Consider the following 22,860-nt stretch of genomic DNA (forward strand, 5'->3'; position numbering starts at 1 on the left):
GATATCTTCCTTTACACAAAGAAACCTCACAAGTATCTTTAAGTTTTTCTTTTATAATTTTATCCAAGTGGATAGTTATCATAATTTTGTCTCAAAATTATGCAACACTAAATTCAACATAGTTGACTCTAGACATACATGTTATTTTAAACTAGTAGCCAATGTTGTAAATATCATATCAGAATGTGTATCGGGAAGTTTGGGGATGCGGGTGTATTGTACCATATTGTAAGATACAAGAGAGAAACACATTTAAATTTTGAAAAAAAAAATAAAAAGTTCACAAAAAAAAATTAGAAAAAATCAGAAGATTCAAAAAAAGGCTCAAAAGTCATAGTTTGCTACATGAATATAAAAGTCTAAAGGCTCAAAAGTTCTACATAAACCCAAAGTCAATAATATAAAAGTTCACTACAACTACATAGATGACTATATGACCAAAAATGTGGACTCAAAAGTTTACTATAGTTACATAATTCACTACAACAAGACTAATCAATTGTCTTCATTATTAAATATTTCTTGTACATAATAAAAAACGACATCTTGTTGTGAGGGCAGTTGGGACTTGTGGAACTTGTGTCTCTTGTTGCCCTTCATCTGATTCAGATTTTGCATTGCATTGTGCCAGTGCATGAAAGCTTGGCACAAGTGTCAATTATTGTAATCTTGCTTCTTTCCTTTTATATGTCACCTAGATTGACATATAATATAACACGCTCATCATCTGGAGCTTGCACACATGATCATATTTGGGCACCAGGTTTTCGAACAATGTGTTGCTTCGTATGATACAAACCTCCTTTAAATCATTGCACAATTTGTCACATGGACAACTATATATATAGAGTTAAGAAGATGATATTTTGGAAAGATAGGAGAGTGGGGGAAATTTTTTTTTAAGGGAGGGAGCAATTTGATATATTGATTTATAAAAAGAAAAGAAAAATGGGGGTGGGGGTTGTTGCCTCTCTCTCTCTCTCTCTAGTGCCTTCCACAAAAGAAGGATGCCAAGTATGCCTCTCTCTCTCTCTCTCTCTTTCTCTCTTTGGCACCTTCCACAGAAGGAGGCCCAGGTATGCCTCTCTCTCTCTTGTTCCTTGACACTTTTTTCCTCCTCCTTGGCTTGCTTCTTCTCTCTTTAAGGGGGGTAGGGTTTGACCCCAAATCAAATGACAAAAAAAAAGTTTTTGGGTTGTGTCTTGGTTGGACCCGACCCGACCCAGCACATACTAATGTTGGGCCGTGTCGACATAGGTACGACTATTGGTTTGCCAAGTCTATGTGACAAGTGCACAACAGAATCTGCATCTCAAAACATTATGCTGCTCAAAATCGTCGACAATCTCACAAAACTGCCACATTGGGTCCTCAGCACATCCAACTATTACTAAATCTAATTATCACAAACACAATTCATTAGAACTTAAAATAAAATATCACTATATACCAAAGTCAAAAGGTTTACAACTTCACATAACACAATGATAAGACCAAGAAAGGCCATTCAGGATTACAAATTATATATATATATATATATATATGTATATATATATAATGATTTTCTTAGTTTGCTACAACATTCACTAGCTTGAGATATTGATGGTTCATTGTCATCTTTTGAATCAGGAATAACTTTTAGCAATTTTTCTTCTATGAGACTCGTAAGAAGCTTAACATGAACATCATAAGGAATATGCTAAGTATATAATCATACAATGAAGTTTCTATGCCCTACACTGTGATTCAAATCTATACAATTCTCTATGCATTACAAAACTGCCAAAGTTACATTTTACTATTCCTCTCAAAGGTGTCCTCAAATCCATCAGTTTGCAGTATTTTCATGTTTGAACGTTTGTGCCACAACCTCCACCATCCATCAACCTTTAAGACACGTTTTAAAAAAATAGGTGATTTAAGATGAAAAAGGAAAAATAACATCAACACTTTTAGAGCTAAAAAAGGACGAAAGGCAAAGACGAAGAAATATATTAAAACAACATCAAAAGAAATGAGCTTACCCTCGGTTTTTATGCATGAAACCCTCCACCAACTTCAGGCTCACACAAATCAAACCCTTAGGGCTTGATTTTGAAGGTTAGAGATCAAAAAAGGGTTGTGTAGGACAAAAATGGGTGATATTTGAGGCAAACCCCACCTCTAAGATTCTTAATTTTTAAGGTAGATTTAATATTAAAAATGGATAGGTATCCATAAAAATGAAGTTTGGGGCGGGAAAACACCAAAAAATGGAGTCAAAATAACCCCTAGGTTTTTAAAAATAGCCCCCATAAGTAGGTTGGTAACCACTTTTTTGGTTTTCAAAAAAGAAAAGAAAAAACAAAAGGGTCGACTTGTACGATACATGGTGTATCGTACGATACGGTATAGTACAGTGCACCCATGTATCGTATGAGTAAGATGTAATGAGATATGCAGAAACACAAAGAGTGCTATAAGCACTTGCGATGTCCTATAATGGACAAACAAAAGAGACAATAGCCAAGTCCACAAAGGGACAACACATACACAAGGCAAAAATATAAAGGTCTCTTTATTGAAAGAGAGAGAGCTCTCAAGCATGAAAATATACAAAGGGGGTCACCCCTATTTATACAAAGAATCAAGGAAAAAAGGAGGGCCAAGAGCCTCAAAAGAAGAGCCCAAAAGGGGGCTCCCATGGAGTCGTTGGGAGCCCCCAACGGTCACATTTGTGATCGTTGGGGGGGCAACGACTCTATGGTGGGTCCCCTTTTTGGCTTTTACAAAAATAAGAAAGAAAAAACAAAAAAAAACTAAAAACCCTAATTTAAAAGAAATATAGTTGTTTTATAAAACCACTATGTGAAAAGTCATAAATACCCCTATCGGGTATTTTTTATATATATATATATACAAAATACATATTTTAACACCCCTCCTCAAACTTTACGGGGAGATGACGAAAAGTTTGCCAAGAAGAAACATGAAGCGAGGAGCAAGAAGAGCTTTAGTGAAGAAGTCCGCTAATTGATATTCTGAAGTGACATATGGAAGAGTAATTGTTCCTCGTAAATATTCATCCCGAACATAATGATAGTCCATCTCGATATGTTTGGTGTGCTCATGGAAGGTGTGATTGCTTGCAATATAGATGGCACTCTTGTTGTCACAACATAACTTTGAAGCTCCAGCAATATCAACCTCCATGTCCTTAAGAAGACTGCGAAGCCAAACTAGTTCTATTGTTGTGGTTGCCATAGCTCGGTATTCAAATTCAGTAGAAGATAGCGAGACTTTTTGTTGCTTTTTGCATCTCAAGGCAATTAAGGAATCTCCTAAAAAGACACAAAAACCGGTAGTTGAGATTCTATTATTAGGGTTACCTCCTCAATCTGCATCAGTATACGTAAGAAGATTTAAGGGAGAAGATGAGTATAGAAATAACCCTTTATTTATGATATTTTTGATGTATCGGATGATCCAGAGCACAACACTCATATGCACAGTTGTAGGAGCATACTGAAATTGACTTGCAGTGTGAACCACCCGAACGATGTCTGGTCTAGTGATGGTCAGGTAAGTCAGATATCCAATGAGTTGTCTGTAGGTTGTGAGATCTTCCAGAAGAACCCTGTCCTCCAACCTTAATTTGGCAATAATGACCTCTGGAGTCTCTACCTTTTTATCATCTGAAATACCAGACTTAGTACATATATCTGTAGCAAGCTTCATCTGTGACAAAATATATCCTCAAGGAGAATATGCGACTTCAATGCCAAGAAAATATCTAAGGAAGCCTAAATCAGCCATGTCAAAATTATGTTTTAACATGTTTTTAACTTCAACAATACTATTTTGATCATTCCCAGTGATAATCATGTCATCAACATAAAGTAATAAGATAACAATACTAGTACCTGCACTTTTAACAAAGAGAGCAATGTTAGTATAACAAGAATGAAATCTTAATTTAACCATGATATCACTAAAATGATCATACCAAGCCTTGGGGGCTTGTTTAAGACCATATAAGGTTTTTAAAAGTTTAAGAGTTTGACCTTGTCCAATATTAATTCTGGGTGGTGGATCCATATATACTTCTTCATTTAAATTCTCATTTAGAAATGCATTTTTCACATCAAGTTGATATATAGGACATTTTTTGGTTGATGTAACAACTATTAGAGTTTTGACACTAGTCATTCGGGATACAGGAGTGAATGTTTTCTCATAGTCAATTTCATATTCTTGCGAATATCCCTTCGCTACTAACCTGTCTTTATATCTTTCCAGGGATCCATCGCTTTTAGTTTTAACTTTAAAGACCCAGTGACATCCAATAGGTTTTTTACGTGGAGGGAGTGACTATTTCCCAAGTATTAGGCTATTAGCCTTTTTTAGCGCATCTAATTCTATTTTCATTGCTTCAGCCCAATGCAATAGAGTCTTAGCTTGATTATAATGAGCGGGTTCATAATATGAATGTAAAGTTATTAAACATGCCCGATAATTGGGTGCTAAAGACTCATAGGATACAAATCTATTGGGTGATATTGATTCTCTAGAAGATTGCCTAATGGGGGCCTCTTCCGAAAATTCAGAAATTTGAGAGAATTTCTCTAAGGCACTAATAGGCCTTTCTTGATCTCTTCGGGTGTAAACATTAATATTTTCATTACTAGTATCATCATTTGGTGGTGACACATCAAAATTGGACACTTCACAAGTGTCCTCTATATTTTTAAGATGATCCATAGAATCATCATTTATGTCATCAATAAGATCATGTAAAAACATATAATCAGTTTCATATGATTTTTCCATTTTTTCAAAACCATTCTCATCTTCTAAAAAAGTTACATCTTTTGAAACATAAAGCTTGTCATTTTTTAAATCAAAACACTTATAGCCTTTTTTTATTTTCCCTATAACCTAGCAAAACACATTCAATTGCCTTTGGAGACAACATATCTCTCTTATGTAAGAGAACAAAGCATTTACAACCAAAGATGCGAAGGCGATTGAAATCGGGTGAGAATTTAAAAAGTTTTTCATAAGAAGAGGCATTCTTTAATTTTGAGGAAGGCATTCTATTGATTAGGTATGTTGAGGTTAAGACGACTTCGGCCCAAATTTTTTTCAGAATATTTTTAGAGACAAGCAATTTTTTAGCAGTTTCTATAATATGCTTATGTTTTCTTTCCACTAGTTTGTTTTGTTGTGGAGTTCTAGGGCATGATTTTTGGTAACAAATTCCATTTTGTGTCAAATAATTTTGGAATTCATTAGACAAGTATTCACCACCAGAATCGGTTCTCAAAGTGGATATATTACTTTGAAATTGGTTTTGAATTTTTGTATAAAATTCTTTGAAGAAGGAAAACACTTTCGATTTATGACTAAGGAAATAGATCCAAACATATCGAGTAAAGTCATCGATGAAAGTGACGTACTAAGAGTAACCCCCTTTAGACATGACCGAAGATGGACCCCAAACATCCGAGTGCACCAATTCAAAGGGTCTTGAAGAAAAAAATGTTCTAGTTGGAAAAGGAATAGATTTCGTTTTTCCAAAAATACAATCTTTGCAATTAATGTCTTTTTCCTTACAACATTTGTTTCCAAATGGAAAGAGATACATTTTTGAATAGCTTGGATGAGCAAGCCTTTTATGCCAAGTTTCAATACTTTTCTCTTGGACATAAGAACAAAAATAGTTTGTAGGAAGGTTTAGATGATCCATATAGTAGAGGTCCCCCTTCTTATGGCCTTGCCTAATCCGCTTCCCGGATCGGAGATCCTGCACAAAGCAACTATTAGATGAGAAAGATATTTCATGTTCATGGCCGGCAATTTGGGAGACCGAAAAAAGGTTTAAATTTAATTTTAGTACAACTCTAACTTTGGAAACAAAAAGATTTTGAGATTTTTTGGAGTTTAGAGTTCCAATACCAGAAATTTTCAAAAAAGTTCCATCCGCCGTAGAAACACAAGAGCCTTTTGAATTGGTGCAAACATCGACTAAAGCATTTTCATGAGGGGTCATATGAAAAGATGCTTCAGAATCTAAGATCCAAGAGTATGTACCGGGTGATGATGTAGACGCAATGGCCGCACCCGATGTGGAGGAAGTAGCTTTAAAAATTTGTTGAAGAGCCATGGATATTTGACTAAGGGTCTCTTTGAGGTCACCATTTCTGCCTTCATCTTCTTTGGTGGTAGATTCTTAAAGAGAGGCCACCTTAGGCTTGAAAGTTCCATTGAGCTTTGGGCAAACAGGTTTAATGTGACCCGACTCATAGCAATGATGACATACAATCATTTTTCTTCCTCTATTGTAGTTTTCTTGTTTACCAAAGTGGGGAGGGGGGGGGTCTATAGGTTTTTACATTATTGTCGGGTTTGGAAACGGCAATCATTTCATCAACATTCTTACTCATGCCAAGCTTTGTTTCTTCTTGAGTGATTTCGACAATAGCATCCTCAATTGGAGGAAAGATGGATCTACGGAGAAGTGATGACCTCACTTGCTCAAATTCGGGACGCCCAAATAAGAATTGGAACAATCGATCTTGTTCTATTTGCTTTTGTCTTAATTCGATATCTTCCATAGCAACCCATTTTGGCTCTAAAAGAGCCAACTCATCCCATAGTGGGTTTAAAGCACTATAGTAGTCTTGAATACTTGAATCACCTTGTTTGGTGGTTCTAATTTTTTCTTGCAAAAAATATGCTCTTGCAAGGTCCTTTTGGGTATACATACCCTTCATAAAAAACCAAGCCTCATTGGCCCGACGGAATTTAGCTATATTAGCACATACCTTGAGTTTGACGTTGTTCATAAACCAAGTAAGGATTTTTGCGTGATTGCTTTCTCAATCTTCAACTTTCTTTTGAAGATTTTCAATGGCTTTGAGGCGAGCATTTCCCTCAAGAGCCTTTTCTTGACCACCTTCGATCTTTGTGAGCTCTAATCTAGGTTCCGGAATGGAACCCATAACATACCCCCAAAGTTTCTTGCCTTTAAAGCTGTTCTCCATTGCCGATGCCCACATCATGTAGTTATTTCTATTGAGTTTGAAGAATAGGTCAATTTTTGCTTCCATAATGCCACCAAAAAGTGAGTAGAAGGGAGACAATAGATGAGAAGTATATGTACCATGCTTTTGTTAAAATATATGTGTATATATATATATATATGTGAAATACCCGATAGGGGTATTTTAGTCATTCCATAGTTGTTTTAGAAACAACTATTTTCTTTAAATAAATTATTTTCCTTTATTTAATTTTTCCTTTTTCTTTTTTGTAATTGCTCATTTATCAAAGCATTGGGGGTCCCACATATAGTCGTTGGATCCCCAACGGTCATAAATATGACCGTTGGGGGCTCCAACGACCATATGTGGGAGCCCTCAATGGCTTTTCACTTTCTCTCCTTTTTGTATATATAGGGGGTTCCCCCTCTCTTGTAGATCATGGCTTTTCAAGCCCTCATTCAATAAAGTTCATATATTTTTATGTGTTGCCTCTTTGAAGGCCTCTTGTGTTGTCCCTTAGTGGACAATTTCTATATTCCCCATTGTGGGTTTGGGTTTGGGTTTGTCCATTCATTGGACCGGGTGAATGCTTTAATCATTCTTGTTATACCTTTCCGCATACTTTCTTACATGGTATCAGAGCTCGTTTATAATCAAGCTAGTCCTTCAGTGAATCAGGAAGCGTGATATTAAAAAATTCGTAAAAGTGGTGAAGTATTTGTTACCTCTTTTCTTTCTCTACGTTTTGGTGAAGTGTTTGTTATCTCTTATCTCTCTTTCTTCTACTTGGAATTACTTGGCATGTATTCTTACACTTTTCAAGTATTTAGCCCATGCATTACGCACGGGAAAAACACTTATTTTTTTTTTTACCATTGAATATATATATATATATATATATATATAAACATATATTTTGCATGATTAAAATAAAAACGAAATGTATGGTTTTGGAAAATTCTAAAATAGTATTTTAACCATCATTGAACTTGTTTTAAGAAAACTAGATATATGTAGTATGTTTTGAATCTTGAAGCCTTTTTTAAAATAACTCTAATATATATATATATATATATATATATATATATATATATATATATATATATATATATATATAAAACCAACTCCGCCTGTGTAGTTATACACTGCCGGTCCCAAGCCCGGATAAAGGAGGAGGGTTGCGGTAGGCCTGTGACAGCCAGCATAAAAACTTTGTCATATCCTATGAAAATGAACCAATATGAGAATTTCATTGGGGCGTTCCCTACTGAGCGACGCGCTGTACTCTCTAGGCCCGGAGGCAGTGATAAATGTGCAAGGGTTGCTAGGTCGTCGCCCAGAAGCGACGCGTCACACCGGCGCCTGGGTGTGGTGTCAAATAGGCAAGGGTTCCCTCACTTTGTTGGACGGGTGGGGGTAAAGAAGTTAGTCCAAGACCATAAAATTAGGTTAGCCACTTGGAACATAGGGTCTTTAACTGGTAAGTTGGTAGAGTTAGTAGATGTTATGTGTAGGAGAAAGATTGATATTTTATGTCTTCAAGAGACCAAATGGGTAGGTGAGAAAGCTAAAGTGATAGAACCTTGGGGATATAAGATTTGGTATACAGGAATAAATAGGAATAGGAATGGAGTAGGGATTGTTATGAGTCGTCAGTTTATAGATAATGTAGTTGAGGTCCGTAGGAAGGGTGATAGAATTTTACTTATTAAATTAGTATTAGGTACGGATATTATTAATATTATTAGTGTTTATGCACCTCAAGTAGATTTAGATGATTCCATTAAGCATCAATTTTGGGAAGATTTAGATGGAGTAGTACAAGAGACATCTTATGGAGAAAAGCTTTTCATCGGCGGTGACCTTAATGGACATGTAGGCATTAGTAGGGATGGATTTGAGAATATCCATGGAGGCTATGGTATAGGAGAAAGAAATGAAAGTGGAGAAAGGATTTTAGATTTTTGTTTGTCCTATGATATGATCTTAGCAAACACTTGGTTTAGGAAGAGGGAGTCTCACCTAGTAACATTTAAAAGTGGGGTTAATACGAGTCAGATAGATTTTTTCCTACTTAGAAAGAGAGATAGGGGTTGTTGCATCGATTGTAAGGTTATACCGGGAGAAAGTGTAGCTACACAACATAGAGTCTTAATTTTAGATCTTAGAATTAGACAATGCCGCAAAAGGGATAGACATAGGATAGATCCTAGAATTAAGTGGTGGGCACTGAAAGGAGCTAAACAAGGAATGTTTGTAGAGCAGGTAGTTAAGGAAGTTGATTGGTGTCTCGAGGAGGATTCAGAATCAATGTGGAATAAGATAGCGGGTGGTATGAGAAAAGTAGCTAAGGAGGTATTGGGTGAGTCTAAAGGCGGTGCACCACTAGGTAAGGATACATCATGGTGGAACGAGGATGTCAAATTAGCTATTAAGGTTAAAAGAGAGTGTTATAGAAATCTAAGTAAGAGTCGTGATAATGAGAATTTGGAGAAGTATATGATAGCAAAGAAGGAAGCTAAAAAAGTTGTTTGAAACGCGAGGGCTAAGGTATATAAGGAGGTTTATGACAAGTTGGATACCAAAGAAGGCGAGAAGGATATTTATAGGCTTGCAAAGATGAGAGATAGGAAATCGAAGGATTTGGGTATGGTTAGATGTATCAAAGATGAAAAGCAAAGGGTTTTAGTCAAAGATGAGGAGATTAAGGAGAGATGGAAAGATTATTTTGATAAGCTATTTAATGATAGTCATGCTCAAGATCTTGGAGACTTCTCCATTCCTTTTCATGAGATAAATCGTGACTTCATGCGCAAGATTCAAAAGAAAGAAATTGCAGAGGCTTTGAAGAAAATGAAATCAAGAAGGGCAGTTGGCCCAGATGGTATACCTATCGAGGCTTGGAAATGCTTGGGAGAGAAAGGTTTAGAATGGTTGACAAATCTTTTTAACTTGATTTGGCGAACAAATAAGATGCCTAATGAGTGGAGGAAGAGTACTTTGGTGCCTTTATATAAGAATAAGGGTGATATACAAGATTGCACAAACTATCGTGGTATAAAACTCATGAGTCATACTATGAAACTTTGGGAGAGGGTGATTGAGTCTAGGTTGAGGAAGGTTGTCATGATATCGGAGAATCAATTTGGTTTTATGCCTGGAAGATCAACTATGGAAGCTATACATCTTCTTAGACAACTTATTGAAAGATATAGAGAGAGGAACAAAGATTTGCATATGGTTTTTATTAATTTAGAGAAGGCATACGATAGAGTACCTAGGGACGTTCTCTGGTGGACAATGATGAAGAAAGGTGTTTCTCTCAAGTACATTAAAATAATTAAAGATATGTATGAAGGAGTAGTAACCAATGTCCGCACTTGTGGAGGGGTGACAACCAATTTTCCGATAACGGTTGGGTTACATCAAGGATCTGCTTTAAGCCCTTTTCTATTTGCGATAGTGATGGATGAGCTTACGAGATCAATTCAAGAAAATGTACCGTGGTGTATGTTGTTTGCTGATGATATTGTTTTGATTGATGAGTCTAGAGCTGGGGTTAATGCTAAGTTAGAATTATGGAGACAGACATTGGAAGCTAGAGGTTTTAAGTTGAGTAAAAGTAAGACTGAATATATGGAATGTCGGTTTAGTAAGCAACGAAGTAGTGATGGGAGAGTAGTGAAGCTTGGTGAGCAAGATATACCGGTGAATGATTATTTCAAATATTTGGGATCCATCATTCAAAAGTATGGAGAAATTGATGGAGATGTAAATCATAGGATAAAGGTTGGGTGGATGAAATGGAAAAGTGCTACTGGAGTGCTGTGCGATCGTAGAATGCCATTGCGGTTGAAGGGAAAGTTTTATAGGACGGCTATTAGACCCGCTTTACTATATGGTACGGAATGTTGGGCTGCCAAGAGACATCATATTCAAAAAATGAGTGTAGCTGAGATGCGGATGCTTAGATGGATGTGTGGAAATACAATAAAAGATAAGATTCAGAACGAAGAGATACGTAAGAAGGTAGGTGTTGCACCCATTGAAAATAAGATGCGAGAGAATCGTTTACGGTGGTTTGGACATATTCGGCGAAGGCCTAATGATGCTCCAGTTAGAAGGTTGGAGAAATGGGAAAATATATTAGTTAAAAGAGGTCGGGGTAGGCCTAGGAAGACTTGGATGGAGATGATAGGAAAGGATATGAATGCTTTGAACCTCACCGAGGACATGGCGTTGGATAGAAATGATTGGAGGAAAAGGATTCATGTGGAAGACCCAAAATGAATTTCTTTTTTGGTTCATATCGCTGACCCCAATTGTTTTGGGATGAAGGCGTAGTTGTTGTTTGTTTGTTTGTATATATATATATATAAAACCATGAATTATTAATTCTAGATGTTTCGTCAATCATTGTCTTATCTTAATGATTTGATAATGCTGTCTTATTTTATAAAATATAAACTTGTTTTTCACATATATATATATATACAATAATTGTAAAATACATAGACATGCGTGTTCATGTTTAAAACTTTTTTGACCCATTACATGCCTGAAATGTAAAATTTTATATAAATCCTATCACTTGCATTTATTTGGTTGAAAACTTGTCTTTTGTATAAGATGTGTGACTTTAATTATTGCATGAGTGCTTTTTCTATGTGAATGTATGCACTTGGTCTCTCATATTGTTTCTTTTATCTATACATATGCTTTGGTTCCTTGTTAAACTCTCTTGTGTCATCTTTTGAAAATATGTATTTTTGTATTACAATTGATAATGTTAAGATGTTTTCCTCAAAAATCAAAGCTAAAAACATTCTCGATGCTTGAGAATGATCCTCGATTTTTGTGTTCATCTCTAGTTTGTTTGGTTTAAATGCATTTTGATAACTTAATGTTCTCTAAAAATGTGTCAAAATAGATTGCATTATGATTGGTATAATTTCATAGCCTCTATATAAATGATCTTTCAAGTATTCGCGATTAGTAGTAAATGTGTTATAAAAGGTTCTTCTAAAAACTTATTGTGTGGGCTCTATCCCACTTTAATGAAATATATTTTCTCTCTTTTGTGTGTGCTTCCTCTTCTTACATGGTATAGAAACTTCATATGCATTATTTGCTTAATAGTTCATGTTGTAATTTTTTGGTATAAATGTCTTCATTTCGAAGAATTGATCATGTTAAGCATGATTCGTATTTATGCAAAATTGTTGTCATAAGGCATATTGTTGTGATTGATTATCTACCAATATTGGATCTTTGAATTGTTTTTTTAAAATCACCTATTTGGAAAATGATTTCCCTAAGTGTTTATTGCCTTCTTATGGCATTTATAATTGTCCATCACAGGTTTTTATTTAATGCATCACTTTTTGGCCTTGTTATTACAGAGATGTTTGTTGGGGTGTGTTATGTCATTTTGGATTGTCAACTTGTAGTTTGACTCTAAATGACATGTTATGCGATCTCTGATTATGAGTGTGTCACTCGTTTGTTTTTGGTCATCGATTTTATTATGGATGCTCTTAATTATTTATACATGTGATGGATGTCTAAGGTTTGAAACCATAGTGTTTCAAGGTTTATTGATAAATTGATATCCTCCCTGTTAAATGTTTTTCATTACAAGCTTTCTTGCCTCAAGTGTCTTTTCCTCTTATGCCTCTTATCTAAGTGTCATCATATGTAGACAAGAAATATTGTTCACACCTTCGTGTGTGTTGTTAGCCCATTGTTGGCTTTGTTCTCTTGATCTAGTAGTTGAACCCACTTGTTTTGAGCGTCATTATATGTAGACAAGGCTTGTTGTTTCACACCATTGTGTGTGATGTAGCCCATGGTTGACTTTTGTGTCCTTGTTCTAGTCGCTGATACACTCATTTCAAGCATCATTTTATTGTCTGACCTTAGTGTGTGTTTTAGCTCATGGTTGACTTTGTACTCTTGTTCTAGTAGCTGAACATATTTGATTTAGAGTGTCATTATATGTAGACAGTAGTTGTTTATTCACATTTTTATGTGTGATTTTTAGTTCATGTTGGCATTTGTACTCTTGTTCTAGTCGTTGATACACTCATTTCAAGTATTATTATATGTACACAAGAGATGTTTACACATTTTCGTGTGTGTCTTTGGCCCTTTGGTGGCATTATATTTATGTTCTTGTTCTAGTAGCTTATACACTTGATTTATGGGTTTTGGAGAACTAATGAGGCGGCTGCTTATAGTGGATGAACCATTGTTGAAATTTGCAAAATTTCATTCTTAATTTGTTTTTGATCTGAATATATCATATGGGATTTCCCTTTAAATGAGTTTTTCCTTAATCCTTACTACTTGCAAAGAAAAATATTTATCGATAAAAGGATTATGTCATTAATATGCATATTTGAAAATCAACTTTACACTTTGGCATTTACCCTATAGAGAATTCTGGTACTTTGCATACTAAATGTTTATGGTTTTCGGCCACTTAGTGAGTTTTTGTATTTGCAAATATTTGAGTGAGAAATTCCTCAATATGTAAGGTTCTCTACTCAAATAACATTCATTCTTGATTCTTGGGTGGATGTCTTTATTATACTTAATTAAATCATGTTCTTGCAAGTTCACACATGGCATTTGTTGGCATAAACTTTCTTCTCTCTATGATGTGTGAGAAATCATTAAATCATCTTTTGTTGATAAAATGTCTCCCTATTATTGATTTGTGTGTGTTAAACATGCTTTCTTTCGTGTGCTCTTATATACATTCCCTTTGGTTAATTAGTTCTTGTGTGAACATTGTCTTCTTAAAGATATTTCTAATACATGAAACATTTCTAAAAGAGTCTTACTTGATTTTAATACAAATCTCATATTTTGTGTGTCTTCGTGCACTTGTAAGTGTTCTCCGTGTTCTTTTGTGCACACGCTTCTTACTTCCAAGTATTGATAAATTCCTTTGAGTATTTATTGGGCCTTTGTGCAAAACGATTTGTGGAAGTTGGTGCACTTCGTATGCATTGTCTCTTTGAAGACATTTTACATTGTTTTTTGGAGGCTTTTTCACATAGTATTGAAATGCTTAAGTAGTTTTTAATTATCCTATTATGATCTTTCATTTAGATATCCTTTTTATGGGATTTGTTTGAAATGTCTCTTAATAGACACTTTTTTTTTGAGAAAGTAGTATGTTTATTTCATCTTAGTGAATCACGTCATTTAAAATAAGATAATCATGATTTGTTGTCATCCTTAAGGAATGCTTCCTTTTATCTAATGATTTGAAAAGTTGTTACTGTCTTGTTTAAACCACTCTTTCTTTTCAATATATTATTGTTGCAATTCTTGGGTTAGAATATTTTTTCTTGTATACTTTGAGTTTTCCTTTGGTTTGTTCTTTCTATGCAGGATCTTCAAGATGTGATACCCTCATTATAGAGATAACCAATGAAGAGACTTGGGGATGATCACCAATAAAGGTTTTTTTTTTGAAGACTTGGAGTTCCACGAATTTTCTGAAATACCATAAAGATGGAGTTTTTCCTTGAAGACTGCGATTTCTTCACTAAAGCTCTTCGTCTTATTTTCCTACTTCGCAAACTTTCGGTCATCTCCCCGTAAAGTTTGAGGGGGGTGTTAAAATATATGTACTCACATATATATATATATATATATATATATATATATATATGTGTGTGTGTGTGTGTGTGTGTGTGTGAAATACTCGATAGGGTATTTTAGTCATTCCACATAGTTGTTTTAGAAACAACTATTTTCTTTAAATAATTTATTTTTCTTTTTTGTAATTGCTCATTTATGAAACCATATGTGGGAGCCCTCAATGGCTTTTCACTTGCTCTCCTTTTTGTATATATAGGGGGTTCCCCTCCCTTGTAGATCATGGCTTTTCAAACCCTCATTCAATAAAGTTCATATATTTTTATGTGTTGCTTATTTGAAGGCCTCTTGTGTTGTCCCTTAGTGGATTATTTCTATATTCTCCATTGTGGGTTTGGGTTTGTCCTTTCATTAGACCGTGTGAATGTATTAAGCATTCTTGTTATACCTTTCCGCATACTTTCTTACAGCTTCTTCCTCTAAGAACCGAGTGGCTCTGATACCATGTAATGAGATATGCGGAAATACAAAGAGTTCTATAAGCACTTGCAATTGTCAGAAATATCAGAAATACCAACCTGCAGGGGTTAGAGATGAGGTAAAGAAAGAGAAGAGAGAGAAGAGTAGTCAGCGGCAATAGGGTTTTCCCTTTTTACTTATTATTTATAAGTGGTACAATGCAGGACATAACTTTACACAGGTAATAAGAACTAATTACAAACATGCCACCGCTCACGCATCTCGAGGTGGATCGGGTCGGATCCATGATCCAAACTAACAACCTCCCTCAAGTTGAGTATGGTCTTTGATCATGCTCAACTTGTCTTTGAGTGCCCAAAACTGATGAGTGGATAATCCCTTGGTAAAAATGTCAGCAACTTGCATATCTGACCTAATATATGCAGGTTCAATTTTCTTTTCTTGCACCTTTTGTCTAACAAAGTGTTGATCGATTTCGATATGCTTCGTGCGACAATGAAGAATGGGATTGAATGCAATATTAATAGCACTCTGATTATCACAAAGAAGCATAGAGGACGAGATCGGTTCTTGTAGTTCTTGCAGTAGGTGTCTCACCCACGTAACATCGGTTGTTCCTGCTGCCATTGCACGATACTCGGCTTCAGTACTAGATCGCGCCACTGCCTTTTGCTTCTTGCTACTCCATGTTACAACATTATTGCCGATAAGGATGCAATACCCTGAAACTAATCTGCGCTCATCAGGATCACCAGCCCAGTTCGCGTCTGCGTAGGTGAATAGTCAATGTCCTGACGTATAAGCTGTGTCTTTGTTATACATCAAACCATCTCCAATCGTACCCTTTAAATACCGAAGGATTCATTTTACTGCTTCCATATGTGCATCTGTAGGAGCATGCATAAACTGAGAGGCCTGATTGACAGAATATGCTATGTCAGGCCTAGTGAATGTTAAGTATTGTAACATCCCTACAACTCGACGATACAAAGTAGGATCATGATAAGTAGTGCCTTCTTTAGCACTTAACTTATGATTTAGAAGGCAAGGTGTGCTAATTGGTTTACAATTCTCCATCCCTGTAGCGAGTAAAATATCAATAGTGTACTTATGTTGGCTCAATGTAATAGTCTCATGTCGACTATCAACTTCCACACCCAAAAAATATCGCAAGGGACCCAAGTCTTTCATCTTGAATTTAGCCATCAGCATAGACTTAACCCAAGATATGTGATCCTCATCACTCCTGGTAATAATGATATCATCAACATATATAAGCACCCAAACAATAGCTGAACCACTTTTGAAGATGAACAATGAATGGTCTAGAACACTTTTATTGAACCCATGATGCTGGATCTCTGTGGAAAAACTTTCAAACCAAGATCGAGAAGCTTGTTTCAATCCATAAAGAGAGCGTCGAAGTTTACATACCCAATTTGATGAATCATGCATGCTATATCCTGGTGGCTGCTCCATGTAAACTTCTTCCTTTAGTTCACCATGCAGAAAAGCATTTTTAACATCAAGTTGACTGAGTGACCATCCATGTTGTAATGCCAACACAATGACAAACCTGACTGTGCCCAGTTTTACTACTGGGCTGAACGTTTCATCATAGTCCTGCCCATATTGTTGTGTGAAGCCTCGTGCAACCAGACGAGCCTTATAGCGCTCAACACTGCCATCCGGTTTGTGCTTGATCTTGTACACCCATTTGGATCCTACAACATTCTTGTTGTCTGGCCTTGGCACAATTTCCCTTGTGTTGCATTCATGCAATGCTTCCATTTCCTCATTCATCGCCTCTACCCAGGCACGGGAATAGACAACCTCATGAAAAGAGGAAGGTTCTGTTTCTTTGGAAACTCTGGTTAGAAATGTTTGAAAATCCAAAGAGAAATTGTTATAACTTACCCAACGCTCTATAGGATGTCTAACCCGAGTGGAATGTCGTAGAGGAGTCTCATCATTGACTGTGTGAGTTCTACGAGAATAAACAAGACCAGAAAAATGTGAGGATGTTGTTGTAGGAAGAATGTCTTCCATATGTGGTTCCACATCGAAAGTACAGGGTTCATTGTCTGTCAATAAAGATGAATCCTCATGAGGCAACGAGTCATATAAAAGTGAGTCACTGAGCCAAGGATCATAACTGTCCTGTGTATCTGAGGAAGATGAACCTAGAGTGTCAAAATTTTCATCATCAAAAACAACATTTCTGGATACCCGAATTTTGCCTGTATGAGGATCATAACACCTGTATCCCTTATAGTCATCTGCATACCCAAGAAACTTGCATTGTACAGCTCTGTCTTGAAACTTATTTCTCAATGAATGATCAATATGAACATAACATACACAACCAAAAGGATGTAGTTCTTCATATGATGAATGACAATTATAAAGAACAAAATACGGAGAATTATCTTCAAGGATGGTCTTGGGCAACCTGTTGATAACGTAAACAGCTGTATGGAAAGCCTCGCTCCAAAGGGAAAAAGGAATGCCCACAGTATGCATCATGCTCAAGGCTGTTTCAACAATATGCCTGTGCTTTCTCTCAGCAACTCCATTTTGTTGAGGGGTATGAGGGCAAGAAATGTTATGGGTAATGCCATGCTCCTTCAAATATTCACTAAAATCATGGGATATGTATTCTCCCCTCCGTCACACTGGAAATATACAACATTGGTATTGAATTGGTTTTGGACTAGTGCATGAAACTGTTTGAACAACTTGAAAACCTCATGTTTGTTTTTCATGAAGTAAATCCAACTAAAACGAGTGTAAGAGTCAAGAAAAAGTACATAGTATCGAGATCCAGAAAGAGAGGCAGTGGGTGCAGGACCCCAAACATCTGAGCATATGATCTCAAAAGGCTTTGTTGCTCTTTTATTGATACTATGAAAAGGAAGTACACGACTTTTGCATAAGTGACAACTTGGACATTTTGACTCTAAACTGACTGCGGGTATCAAACCTTTAGCAGACAACTTGTCAAGAAAAACTTGACTACAATGACCCAAACGAAGATGCCATAAGTCTGGCTTACTAAGTTTCAAGACTCTAGATGAAGAACTATGATCTGTAGATCGACTCAAAAATGTTGGAAAAGAAGAAGCTGATGAAGCCACGGCTACGGAAGACGACGTCTTCAAAGGCACATGAGATTCTTCAAAGACGTACATGTTCCCGCGCCGTTCACCTTTAGCGAGCGTTTTCTTGGTGTGAAGGTCCTTAAGATAAACAAAAGGAGTAAATTCAACGGAAGAATTTGTTTCATCAACTAATTTTGACACAGATAGGATATTCTTTTGAATAGCAGGTGTGAGTAAGACATTTGACAAGGGTAACTGAGATTCAGGCAAAGAAAGGGAGATATTTCCAGTGTGAGAGATGGGGTGATGAGATCCATCTCTTATGACTATAGTGTCATTTCCAGTGTAAGGAGTCAAGTGAGAAAATTAGGAGTCAAGTGAGAAAATTTACCTGCATCAGAAGTAACGTGTGCTGCTGCCCCTGAATCAATATACCATATACCTTCCTCATTTTGGTGCAAGTTCATCTGATTGAAAGTAGTCATAAGGATATTTTGTACGTCCTGTGGGAGAACCTGTCCCTGAGGAGTACGGGCAAACTGATGAGTTGCCCTGGTCTACTATCTGGCCTCCCTGATTTGTTCCGGGTCTGAGGATTGTACCAGCAGTTTGCTTTAACATGTCCCCGCTTGTTGCATAGAAAACAAGTAGGAACACGTCCTCCTCGTGGTACACTGCTTGAACCAATACCTCCTCCACCTGGTGTAGGCAGTAATCCTCCTTTGTTCATAGGTGTTCCATTGGGGCGAGGAGGAGTAAATAGAACTCCTGTTTGAATAGGCGTATGTGTCATCATCACAGGATGAGCATCATCTGACGCGTGTTCCTGATTTAAACTGACCTCATATTGCAAAAGCTTAGATTGAAGATCATCAAAACATGGAAGGACTGAGACAACCTGGAGTGCCGTGCAAAACATGCGATATTCAAGTCCAAGACTACCTAATACCTGTTGTACCATATCCTTATCTGATACAGGACTTCCAATGGCAGCTAACTGATCTGTAATCACTCTGACATCCCCCATGAACTCTGTAATGGATTTGTTTTCTTTTCGCATGGATTGGAATTTCCACTTGAGTTGCAAAGCCCGAGATTCGGAAACCTGAGAAAAAGAATGAGCTAGTCCATTCCACAACTCGGCAACAGATTGGTCATCGGAGATAGTTTGTGAAACACGATCAGAAAGTGTGGAGGTTATGTAAGCAATTAATGTCTGATCACGTTGTACCCATATGTCATAAGCCGGATTGGTGCTTCGAAGTTGACTCACCTTCCCATCTTCACCTGTTATTTCCTGCATGATATGTGTAGGTGGGGTGGGTGATCGCCCATCTAGATGCCCATAAAGACCATGACTGCGAATAAAAGGCACAATTTGACGTTTCCAAAGCAAATAGTTATCATGGGATAACTTGTGGGTCATGAGGTGAGTAAGAAAACTAGGGTTCAATTTGGAATCCATGGATTATATGAAGAATGAGAGGCCAAACTGTACTTAACAGTGTATTAAGGGAAAGAAAAACAACAATACTGTGTGCTGGAAATGATATCAACACACACGTTGCACAGAAATACAGTGATGTGCAAACCAGAAAATATTAAATGCCGACTATACTTAACAGTATATTGAGGGGGAAAGAACAATGCTGTGTGCTGAAAATAATCTTCACACACACACGTTATTCAAAAAAAAAAATATTAGCAATGCTGTGTAACGTGTGAACCAGGAAAAATATTGGAAAAGAAAAGGAATCGAAAGAAAAATAAGGATGCGCAAAATTGGGATGCGTGAAATCAGATTAAGAAAAAGAGAAATTGGAGAAATCTGATTAAGGGAAAAGAGACAGAGAAATAGGGATACGTGAAATTGGGATGTGTGAAATCAGATTAAGAAATAAAACTGGAGAAATCTGATTTAAGGAAAGGAGACAGAGAAAAGATCAGAAATAAAAGATCAGAAATAGAGCCTACGTCCTTTCACGCGCTGGTCCTTATAGGCCTTCCAGATGATCGATTTCCGCGCCTGTGCTCTGATTCCATGTCAGAAATATCAGAAATACCAACCTGCAGGGGTTAGAGATGAGGTAAAGAAAGAGAAGAGAGAGAAGAGTAGTCAGCGGCAATAGGGTTTTCCCTTTTTACTTATTATTTATAAGTGGTACAATGCAGGACATAACTTTACACAGGTAATAAGAACTAATTACAAACATGCCACCGCTCACGCATCTCGAGGTGGATCGGGTTGGATCCATGATCCAAACTAACAACAATGTCCTATAATGGACAAACAAAAGAGACAATAGCCAAGTCCACAACACATACACAAGCCTTGAGATAGGCAAAAATATAAAGGTCTCTTTATTGAAAGAGAGTGAGAGCTCTCAAGCATGAAAATATACAAAGGGGGTCACCCCTATTTATACAAAGAATCAAGGAAAAAAGGAGGGCCAAGAGCCTCAAAAGAAGAGCCCAAAAGGGGGCTCCCATGGAGTCGTTGGGAGCCCCCAACGACTCTATGGTGGGGTCCCTTTTTGGCTTTTACAAAAACAAAAACAAAAAACAAGAAAAAAACTAAAAAAACTAATTTAAAAGAAATATAGTTGTTTTATAAAACAACTATGTGAAAAGTCATAAATACCCCTATCGGGTATTATACACATATAAATAAATAAATAAATATATATATATATATATATATATATTTTTTTTAACATAAGATCACATTGGTATGATAAGCATATCAAATATGATATAAATGTTATATCATATTAGTTTCTCACCGATACATTGTGTCGGACGATACACACTGCTAGTAGAGAACAATTAAAGACATTTACTGTTAATTGTTGGAAAGCAGCCATTGAAACCTAGCAATTTTGTTACCATTGCTCATTTATTCTTGCACTTATCCATTGAGCTTTGGTCCATGTATAATCATGCCCCTCCACATTTAAAAATTTGAAATTTCTCATGAGCTTGCTCTTTTTTCAGTATTTGAGGATCCATTCCTTCATTCTGTCCCTTCTCAATGGTGATCATGTCCGAGAAGACGGCTCCTATAATGCAAGGTGGGATTGTGTTTAACGTGAGAAGGTGTGGCTTGGTTGTATCCTCAAAGAAAAGTTGCAGTCATCTCTTCTTCTCCAAGAGCCAATTCAATAGGGGAAACTATTGCTTTACAGATAACGTGTGGATGCAGACAAAGTCCCAATTGATTAGATAGAGCAGTATTTCCAATACTAGGAGCTTCATAAAATTCAGTACTTTAATTACAATCTTTGAAACATAAATATCCTCTTTTTCAAGATCCTAGATAACACTATCAAAAAGGTCAAATTGAAACCTTGGATTGCATAATAGGGTCTGATGACCAATATAGAAAAAGATTTGGCCAAAAGTGGCCACAATCTTAAAAGAGAAAAGAAAATGTTGTGGTGTATCTGAAGTTATCCCTATGTCGGGATAACTTTGTAATGAGATATTGCGGAAATATAAAGAGTGCATACAAGCACTTACAACAATGAATAAAAGAGATAATATCACAAGTCCACAAAGGGACAATACAAGCACAAGCCTTTAAGAAGGCAACAATATAAAAAGCCTCTTATTGAGAAGAGAGAAAACTCTCAAGAATGAAAATACACAAGGGATTCACCCCTATTTATACAAGAGGGAGAGGAGGAAAAAGGAGGGCCAAAGGGCTTGAAAAGAAGAGCCAAAAGGGGGCTCCCATGGAGTCGCTGGGAGCCCCCAACGGTCACATTTGTGACCATTGGGGGCTCCAACGACTCTATGGTTGGAGCCCCTCTTTGGTTCTAAAAAATACAAAAAATAAAAACAAAAAATAAATAAAGAAATTTACATTTAAACAAAATAGTTGTTTTCTAAAACAACTATGTAAAATTACAAAAATACCCCTATCGGGTATTGATGTAATATATATATATATATATATATATATATATATATATATATATATATATATATATATATATATATATATATATATATATATATATATATATATATATGAGGTACATTTTAACACCCCGCCTCAAACTTTACGGGGAAAAGACGAAAAGTTTGCCAAGAAGAAACATGAAGCGGGGAGCCGGAAGAGCTTTAGTGAAGAAGTCCGCCAAGTGATATTCTGAAGTGACATATGGTAGAGCAATAGTTCCTCGTAAGAATTCGTCATGAACATAGTGGCAGTTCATTTCGATATGCTTTGTATGCTCATGGAAGGTATGATTGCTCGCAATGTAGATGGCACTCTTGTTGTCACAACATAATTTTGAGGCTTCGGTAATATCAACCCCCATGTCTTTAAGCAGACTGCGCAGCCATACAAGTTCCATTGTCGTGGTTGCCATAGCCCGATACTCAACTTCAGTGGATGATAGTGAAACTTTCTGCTGCTTCTTCCATCGTCAGGCAATCAAAGAGTCCCCTAAAAAGACACAAAAACCAGTAGTTGAGACTCGATCATTGGGATTACCTCCCCAATCGGCATCAGTATAAGCAAGAAGATTTAAGGAAGAAGAGGAGGATAGAAAAAGCCCTTTATTGATGGTATTTTGAATGTAGCGGATGATTCTGAGAACAACACTCAAATGCACAGTGGTAGGAGCATGCTG

General features: G+C 36.4%; 1 protein-coding gene across 2 annotated transcripts in view; it reads left to right on the forward strand.

Annotated features, from left to right (window-relative positions):
- Positions 1-22,860, forward strand: part of LOC149813819 (histone-lysine N-methyltransferase TRX1-like) — a 93,366-nt gene that overhangs the window by 65,428 nt on the left and 5,078 nt on the right. Inside the window, exon 25 of one of the 2 annotated variants that reach the window (XM_089991738.1) lies at positions 21,215-21,328. The exons of the other annotated variant lie outside the window; for it this stretch is intronic. The gene's annotated coding sequence lies outside the window, so the exon portion shown is untranslated. Of the gene's footprint in view, positions 1-21,214; positions 21,329-22,860 lie in introns of those variants that run through there. 2 annotated transcript variants of the gene reach the window in all.

Source organism: Nuphar pumila, chromosome 16 (assembly GCF_984573655.1).
Source record: "Nuphar pumila chromosome 16, dmNupPumi1.hap1.1, whole genome shotgun sequence".
Lineage (NCBI taxonomy): Eukaryota > Viridiplantae > Streptophyta > Magnoliopsida > Nymphaeales > Nymphaeaceae > Nuphar > Nuphar pumila.